Below are 9335 nucleotides of genomic sequence, written 5' to 3'. Positions count from 1 at the left end.
ATGAAGTTCGTGGTCATTTATTACAGCACCAGTAGGAAAATAATACAATGCAATTGTCTGAGATGTGTGCATATCAAGCAATTTACGCTCATATACTTAAAAAGAAATACTCATTGAGTAAGATATTCTAGGAACTATGTCAGGTTCTGAAGATACCACAGCAGCCCAGTTTCAGTGGCTGCTTGCAAGTAGTTTGTATAATCTCATGAGTAGTATATTTTAAAACAGCCCAACAAGCTTGGCATTGCTACCTCCATTCTAGTAATAAGAAACTGAAGGCATAGGCTGGGCACAGCTGTTGACGTCTGTAATTCTAGCACTTTCGGAGACCAAGGCAGGTGGATCACCTGAGGTCAGGAATTCCAGACCAGCCTGGCCAACATGGTGACTCCATCTCTACTAAAAATACAAAATTAGGTGGGCACAGTGGCACATGCCTATATTTCCAGCTACTTGGGAGGCTGAGGCAGGAGAATTGCTTGATCCCAGGAGGCAGAGGTTGCAGTGAGCCAAGATGGTGCCATTGCACCCCAGCCTAGGGGACAAAAGCAAACCTTCATCTCAAAGAAAAGGAAGAAGAAGAAAGAAAAAGGAGGAGGAGGAGAAGGAGGAGGAGGAGGAGGAGGAGGAGGAGGAGGTGGAGGAGGAGGAGGAGGAGGAGGAGGAGGAGGAGGAGGAGGAGGAGGAGGAGGAGAAGGAAAAGAAAGAATGAAAATGAAGGTGCAGAGGAGTAAAGTAATTTCTCCAAACTCTTGAGTTATAAATGGAATAGCCAGGACCCAAACACATCCACCTCACAAAAAGCCAATGCTATTTCCATCACTGTCCCATTTCCTTAGGGACAGTTCAAAAATGCACATCTAAAATTCTTTCACATGCCTAACTCTCTTATTTTCCTCTACATTCCCTGAGAAGCAGCAAACATCCTTTCCTTGGATGGGACAGCTGCCTTTCTAAAGTTGCTTTGAACCATGGTATTTCTTAACTCTCTTCTCTGGGAACACAGACATGTATCTTGTTATATGCATCTGCTAATATTTTGTTTATTTTGATGCAAATCCATCACCCATAATAAATCATCCTGCTTTGAAAATGCAATCGATTTTAGAAGCATGGAAGCAAAAACTAAGTAAGCTCTGATACTCTTTGGGAGTGTTTGTAATGGGAGAGACCTAAGAAGCTAAAAGCTATTTTCTTCACTGTCAACTCACTGGATGATTTTCCTTGCACAAATGCATACCCATACAGTCTGACTAATGCTTGCCTTTTTGGACATATGTGAGCAAATAAATGTAATTACGAGCAAGATGTAATCACAATTGCTTTGCTATTAAAGCTGCTGTACACTCTTATAGCTTGGTTAACAATACACACAGAAGGGTGGAATTGCTTGCTACTCTCCCAGGAAGAAAAACACGCAAAAGTATGGCCTCTTTTATATTATATCTGCGAAAATACAACATTTAAATGCAGAATTTGACTTTCCAGGAATTGCACCAGAAAACCTTTTAACAGAAACAGCAGGGAGAGAAAGCTTTTTAAATCATGATACTCCATGAAGGATTATGAAAATGGAGGTCATCACACAAGACAAAATTGCAAGTACAATGAGGAAAATCTTCTCCTCTGTGTAAATACATGAGGACAATTTATTCTTCTCTGTTAAGCTATCAGGGGATATTTTCAGCTTCTAGAAAAAGAAAAAGAAAGAAGCCACCTTGTCCAAATGGATCTATTCATAGTGATGTGCTTGGCTAGTACCTGGCAGTAATGGTCAGTTTCTTTTCTATTGAACCAGAGTGCCTGAGAAGAGCTACCCTGAGACTTTCTTTCTCATAGCTTGTTAAGCAACTGGGATACAAAGGCTCACTGGACACTTTCACCTGCATCCAGTCCTTAAGAGCAAGGAAGGGCAAATCTACTCATGTCAGACTGTCCAAATGCCATCACAGCAGGCCAGTGATGCAATCAATACAATCAGATTTTAATTAAGTTTATACTCAACTAACTTGCCATAAATATCTTACCTACCAAATGGGCTACATGATCAGCCCTATGTGCTAGACTCTTTGGTGAGACTGTCCAGAGAAAAGAGGTTACTGAACAATGTAACTGATTGATAAGTCATAGTGAAATATCTGTAAAAGCAGAATCTTCATGCTACCGTCTGTGTGTGAAATGGCATACCCAAACATGAATATGGCTTGGTTAGGAGTCATGATAGATAGACAGACAGACAGACAGATAGATAGATAGATAGATAGATAGATAGATACATACATACATAGATAGATACATAGATAGATAGATAAACATAGATGATAAACAGATAAATACATTGATTTTTCACTTGACATTTCCTGATCACTTACAATGAGCTGGGCAACTATCTCAACACAAAATATAATGAATAATAAAACAAAGAAGAATTCTACCCTCAAGCGTGCTAGTGTCTATTTGGGAAAAACCGGTAACTAAATAATATACCAATAAAAGGCAGCAAGTGCCATGTGATAGTAGGTAAAAGGAAGGCTGTTTTTAATTTGTCCACATAAGGTCCCAAAATCTTGACTTTTATTATGAATTGAAATTATTCAGTTCAAACATTTTTGTTAAACTCTCAAAACTGTACTGATGTTGATTTTTTTTTTAATTTTGGACTTGTAATGAGAGCTAGGCATTTTATTTGAAGGATCGATGCATACAATAAACTACACAGCATTTTCTACATAATGATCGTAAGCAATGCTATATTTATTCAATTCTAAAGTTCAGGTTTTCACATTTTTAGCATAGTTGAAAGTAAGTTGTTACCTCCACCCATGGAATCTCAAAACTATAATAACTTTCTCCTTTGTTAGATATAAATAAAATTATGTTCTACTTACCTTTAGAGGCTATGGACTACGATCTATATGAATATATGAATATATATTATACAGAGTACTGATTATGTAGTGTTGTGCTCATAAATGCTGTTATATAAAGTGGTATGCTAATAAATGTTTAACAATGAGATTTCTGGGGAGAAAAGCCCATGATTTGTAAAATCTGCCATTTTTGTGGTGTAAATTCTCCCACCATGGTTGATTTCACGCTATGAAGGTGACATCATTGAATGTGAGTTAGGAAAAGTTGCCCACAGTTGGCTCTGGAGAGCCTGCCCAAGCCAGCCCTAGCATACTACTGCACACACCTAAATCTAGGGCTCTTTTCAAGCCCCTTTACAAGCAGTGTGGCTCTGGTGGCAGAGTAATGCCTCTGCCTGAACAAACTGTAAAGCCCTACAAAAATGTTTTCTTCACGATTCCCCTGAGAATAATGTTATAAATAATCTATAGCATGGTTCTGATATTAATTTGAAGTCCCTTCTCATTAGGCTCTTACCTTTTGTTTGTGAGGGGAGTGTTTCTGCCTTTAAATCCTTTATCCAGCTTAAGTCCTTTTGGTCATTATCTATTCTGACGTGTAGAATGCTCTTCTCACAAAACTTGGGGCAACTGGTTCTTTCTCATCACTTACATCTCAGCTCAAATGTCAGCTCTTCATAAAGGACTCCTCAGACGACTGTTCTAAAGTATTTCCTTTTGCCAGTCATTCTCTCTCAAACAAAGCTAGATTCGAAATGGTCTTCACTATCTGCAATTATCTTACCTATGTGTTCACTTGTGTAATAATCTGCTCTCTCCTGTACCAGAGTGAAAGCGCCACTCCAGCAGAAACCTGCCTTCTTTGTCTAGAGACAATTCTCCAGGGCCTGGAAGTCTACCTGGCACTGTTACATAGTAGGCATATAATGAATAGCTGTTGAATGAGCCAATCAATCATTCAGTCCAAGATTATAATATCAACCATATATGTGCCTTCATGTTGTTTTTTTATGCGGAACAAAATTTTCTCTACAAAGTAAAATAAACTAATCAATCATGAAAGTGCTACAAGAGTTTAAAGTCACCTATTTTTATTTAAAAATATATTTAGAGTAGACCTAGGAACTTCGATTTCCAGGCAAGGTGTAGTAAAAAAATACTTGATCTATCCTTCCTAAAACAACCAAAGAACAGACATATAAAACAATGGTTGGCAAGACACTGGATATTAGTCAATGAAGGACAGTGGTCCAAAAAAGATGAGAAACAAAATGCCCCAGCTTCTTTGACCTGCTCAAGAGTATGCATGAGAAGTCTATAATATCGCACTCAATGGCAAAGGCTACATTTTTCTCCATTTCATAAGAAAAGACACCTACTCTGACCACTTAAATTCAATGTTGTATTAGATACTCCTGCCAATGCAATAAGGAAAGCAAAAGACACAAATGTCATCCAGCTGAAAGTAAGCAGTTAAAAATATCTTTATTAATGTGATATTGATGACAATGACATGAAAATATGACAATGACATGATCTTCTACATAGAAAGTCTGGTGAAATTCACCAAAAAAAGTGCTACAGCTAAAAATGAGATTAAAGTTTCAGGACACAAATTAATGTACAAAAGTCAATTGTATTTCTATATACCATCAATAAAAAACTGAATCCTTAGAAACATACAACCTGCTAAAATAGTAAGAAATTAAAAATCTAATCATACCAATAATGAGCAAAGAGATTAAATCAGTAATTAAAAACTCCCAACACAGAAAATCCCAAGGCCTGATGACGTCACCGGTGAATTTTACCAAACATTTATATAAGATTAATGCCAAGCCTTCTCAAACCATTCCAAAAATTAGATAGCACGAACACCTCCACACTTATTTTACAAAGGTAGCAAAAATCCTCCACAAAATACTGGTAAACAAAATTCAACAGCACCTTAAGGAATCATACAACACAATCAAGTGGAATTTTTTCCTAGGATGTAAGAATGGTTCAACATATACAAATCAAGAAATGTGATATGTCACATTAACAGACTGAATTATAAAAACCATATGATCATCTCGATAGATACAGAAAAATCACTGGACAAAGTTTAACATTATTTCATGTAAAAAAAATTCTCTCTTGCTCCTGCTTTCACCATGTGTACTCTGCCTGTTTCCACTTTCCTTCCTGCCATGAATAAAAGCTCCCTGAGGTCTCCCCAGAAGCAAATGCTGCCATACTTCTTGTGCCAAAGTTACTGGAGGTGAACTGTTTGAAGACATAGTGGAAGGAAAATACTACAGTGAAGCTGATGCCACTCACTGCATACAGCAGATTCTAGAAAGTGTAAATCATTGTCATGTAAATGGCATAGTTCACAGGGACCTGAAATCATTGCATTCAGCAGATCCTGGAGGCTGCGCCACACTGCCATCAGATTGGTATGGTCCATACGGACCTGAAGCCTGAAGATTTGCTCTTAGCTAGCAAATCCAAGGGAGCAGCTATGAAATTGACAGACTTTGGCTTAGCCACACAAGTTCAAGGGGACCAGCAGGCGTGGTTTGGTTTTGCTGGCACATCTGGATATCTTTCTCCAGAAGTTTTACATAAAGATCCTTCTGGAAAACCAGTGGATATGTGGACATGTGGTATCATTCTCCATATTCTACTGGTGGGGTGTCCACCCTTCAGGGATGAAAATACTACAGCTTCACTGTAGTATTTTCTTGCCACTGTCTTCAAACAGTTCGCCTCCAATAACTTTGGCACAAGAAGTATGGCAGCATTTGCTTCTGGGGAGACCTCAGGGAGCTTTTACTCATGGCAGGAAGGAAAGTGGAAACGGGAACTACACATGGTGAAAGCAGGAGCAAGAGAGAATTTTTTTATCAACACAGACTCTATCAGCAGATCAAGGCTGGAGCTTACGCTTTTCCATCACCGGAATGGAATATGGTGACTCCTAAAGCCAAAGACCTCACCAATAAAATGCTTACTATCAACCCTGCCAGACGTATCACAGCCTCAGAGGCACTCCAACATCCATGGATCTGTCAGCATTCTACTGTTGCTTCCACGATGCACAGGCAGGAGACTATAGACTGCTTTAAGAAATTTAATGCTAGAAGAAAACTAAAGGGTCCCATCTTGACAACTATGGTGGCTACAAGGAATTTCTAAGCAGCCAAGGGTTTGCTGAAGAAACCAGATGGAGTAAAGGAGTCAACTGAGAGTTCAAAGACAACAGTTGAGGATGACGATGTGAAAGCACGAAAGCAAGCGATTACCAAACTCACTGAACAACAGATCGAAACTATCAACAATAGAGACTTTGAAGCCTACAGAAACGTCTGTGACCCAGGCCTTACCGCTTTTGAACCTGAAGCTTTGGGCAAGTTAGTGGACGGGATGGATTTTCACCAGGTCTACTTTGAAAATGCTTGGCCCCAAAGCAATAAACCAATCCACACTACTATTCTAAACCCTCATGTACATCTGGTAGGGGATGATGCTGCCTGCACAGTATATACTAGGCTCACACAGTACATGAATGGCAGTGGATTGCCAAAGACAATGTAGTCAGAAGAGACTTGTGTGTGGCACTGCCGGGATGCAAAGTGGCAGAATGTTCATTTTCGTCGCTTAGGGTCACCAACAGTACCCGCCAACTCAATATCAACAGTGCCACTTCTGCGCTCTCTGTTCTCAAGGCACCTGGATGGCGACCCTGGGCCGTCCTCTCCTCCTCTTCATGCATGTTTCTGAGTGCATGAAGTTGTGAAGGTCCTACATGTAATGCATATGTGATGCATCATCTCATCATATATTCCTTCCTATACATTGTTTACACTTCAACTATGGAGATGTTCCATGCAAATTTAAATTACTGTTGGCAAAACAATAGGGAGAGATTAGCCAGAAAAAATTTTTTTCCACGATATTCCAGGTACAACTCTTCATCAAGTTTCTCTGCTAATGCCAAGATTTAACAGACTTAAGAACTACTGTTCTCTGGATGACAGTTTATAAGAGAAATATAAATTTTTTAGAACTCTTTGCTGTTCATCTGTTTTGGCTTATTTGTTTTTTATTTTGATTTTTTTTAAGAAAAAGGTAAAAAAAAAAAACAACCTTCAGTTTTCTGGTGTGATCCCGGTTAAAATGAATGATTTTTCATTGAAAGTTTTGCTGCTTAACAATTCAAGTGGGTTGATATGTGGGCAAAATCACTTACGAAAATAGAAGCAAGAATCAGTTGGTTTGCTACCACATAAAGCCATGCTGGTTTGGGTCAAACCGCGTAAACTGGAAAAAATGCACACCATTTCTGAGTTTAATCACTTTAGGATACATTCACATTTTTTTGGTGAATTTCCTGAATTAATTTTTTTTTCTTAAATCTGTGAACTCTTTTCTTTATCCTATGTATTTGTTCCTTTTGTTTGCTGCCTTTTTTATTTTTATTTTGTTCCATTCTTTTCTCACTTTTTTTCCTTTTTCCTTTTTTGGGGAGGCTGGGCTAGTAGTGTGTGAGAGGAGAATGAAAGGGAAATCTGCATAATGAAGGTAAAGGGAAATAAACGCGTTTTAAAGGTAGCTAAACTAGCACTTTTGATTATTTTCAGGGCCCACAAAAATGCTGTCAAGATTTTAAAGGTTTATAATTGTGCTTAAGTTCTTGTTTGGACTTAGGTATCCTAAATATGTTGGAGGCATTAGAATTGTTTAAACATAGGAAAAAAGAAAGTTCCTCCTGTGACTGTAATATCTTACTGACAGGGACAGTTGTCAGGAGGATGCCAAGGTGATGGCAGAGGGGGTTTTGGAAACACACTCACCTCCGTCTTGAAGAATGAGAGAGTCACTTGTGCATCACCACTAGCTAGTTTTCTAGAGTTAGAGAGGCTTACAAATGTTTGCCATTCTCATAAGTGTTTTGAACTTGGTCTTTGTGACTTGTGCTTATTTAGCTTCTCTCTTGAGTCAGAGTATCAATATATTCCTTCAGGGAGTTAGGATTTTCCAGTTCAAAACAAAAAGGGAAATGTCCTAGGTTTTCTCTGTGCTTCTCATTTTTCCTTTGTTGATTCAGTTCCTGTGCTATTTTTTTTTTTTCTTCCTGAAAATGCTTTCCCGTACATGGAATCTCCATCATCGTTATTTTAACTATAATAATTCACAGTCCTCAGAAGCCTATTTTTAAAGCAGAAGCAAAAAAGAAAACAAAACAACGAAAACAAACCTTCCTCTTTTCTCTGATCTCAACTTTCTGTGTTGATTACTAATCATCTTACATATTATTGCTAGTGGATGTATGGGTAGATGGGTTGAAGCTTTTCTGATAATTATTACACAATTTTACACAATATATATTTAAAGTAAATATATACAATAAATATATCGAGCCATGTTAACCTGCCAACGAGATCTGTGAAAAAATAATGGCCTCATTTTCCCCTTTTTAATGACTTTAACCTTTTTGTGAAGCAGCTATAAGTGGCATACATGTATTTAAAGAAAAAAATAGGTGTAAAGTGTTTTTTTTTTTAACACTTTTAACTTAGCATGTGGCGTTGAAGTATTACTGCAGATCGAGTTTGTCTTCTGCACTAAGATGTGATAAAAATGTGATTTGTTCTCTCCGCCACAACTGAATTACACATTTATTATCTTCTATCATTTTGAAACACTGCAGTTTATCATGGGACACTGTATATATTACTTGCCATAATGTTAAATGACTGAATTGATATACAAAAAATTATCAACAGATTAATTATAGAAGGAACATACCTTCAACACAATAAAGGCCATATGCAATAAGCCCACAGCTGACATCATACTCACTGGAGAAAAAGCTGAGAGTTTTTCTTCTAAGATCAGGAACAAAGATGCCTACTCTCCCAAAGTCTATTCAATATATTGTTGGAAGTCTTAGCCAGAGCAACTAGGCAAGAAAAAGAAATAAAAGCACATCCAAATTGGAAAGGAAGAAGTGAAATTGCTATTATTTGCAGATGACATGGTTATAAAGATTCCACCAAAAAATGTTGGAACTAATAAGCAAATTTGGTAAAGTTGCAGAATATAAATTTAGTCTACAAAAACGATCATTTCTATATACTAACAATGAATTATCTGAAAAACAAATCAAGAAAATACCATTTATGATAGAATCAAAAATAGAGTATTTGAGATAAATTTAATCAAGGAGGTGAAAGATCTATATGCTAAAAACTAAAAAACACTGATGAAAGAAACTGAACAAGACACAAATAAGTGGAAGAATATTCTATGTTCATGGATTTGAAGAATTAATATTGCTGAAGAGCCCTAAAGCAATCCACAGCTTCAATGCAATCCCTGATTTCAAAATATATTGAAAAGCTATACTAAACAGTATGATACTGGTATAAAAACAGTCATGGAGATCAATGGAACAAAATAGAAAGCCCAAAAATA

The 9335-nt window shown here is 37.4% G+C and overlaps 1 pseudogene; it reads left to right on the top strand.

The window, feature by feature from the left end:
• The first annotated feature begins 5298 nt into the window (after positions 1-5298).
• LOC101041781 (calcium/calmodulin-dependent protein kinase type II subunit delta-like) lies at positions 5299-6697 on the top strand (annotated as a pseudogene).
• Positions 6698-9335: the final 2638 nt, after the last annotated feature.

Source organism: Saimiri boliviensis, chromosome 1, assembly GCF_048565385.1.
Source record: "Saimiri boliviensis isolate mSaiBol1 chromosome 1, mSaiBol1.pri, whole genome shotgun sequence".
Classification (NCBI taxonomy): Eukaryota; Metazoa; Chordata; class Mammalia; order Primates; family Cebidae; genus Saimiri; species Saimiri boliviensis.
The sequence above is the reverse complement of the archived record's forward strand: the minus strand, read 5'-3'. Positions and strand labels throughout refer to the sequence as shown.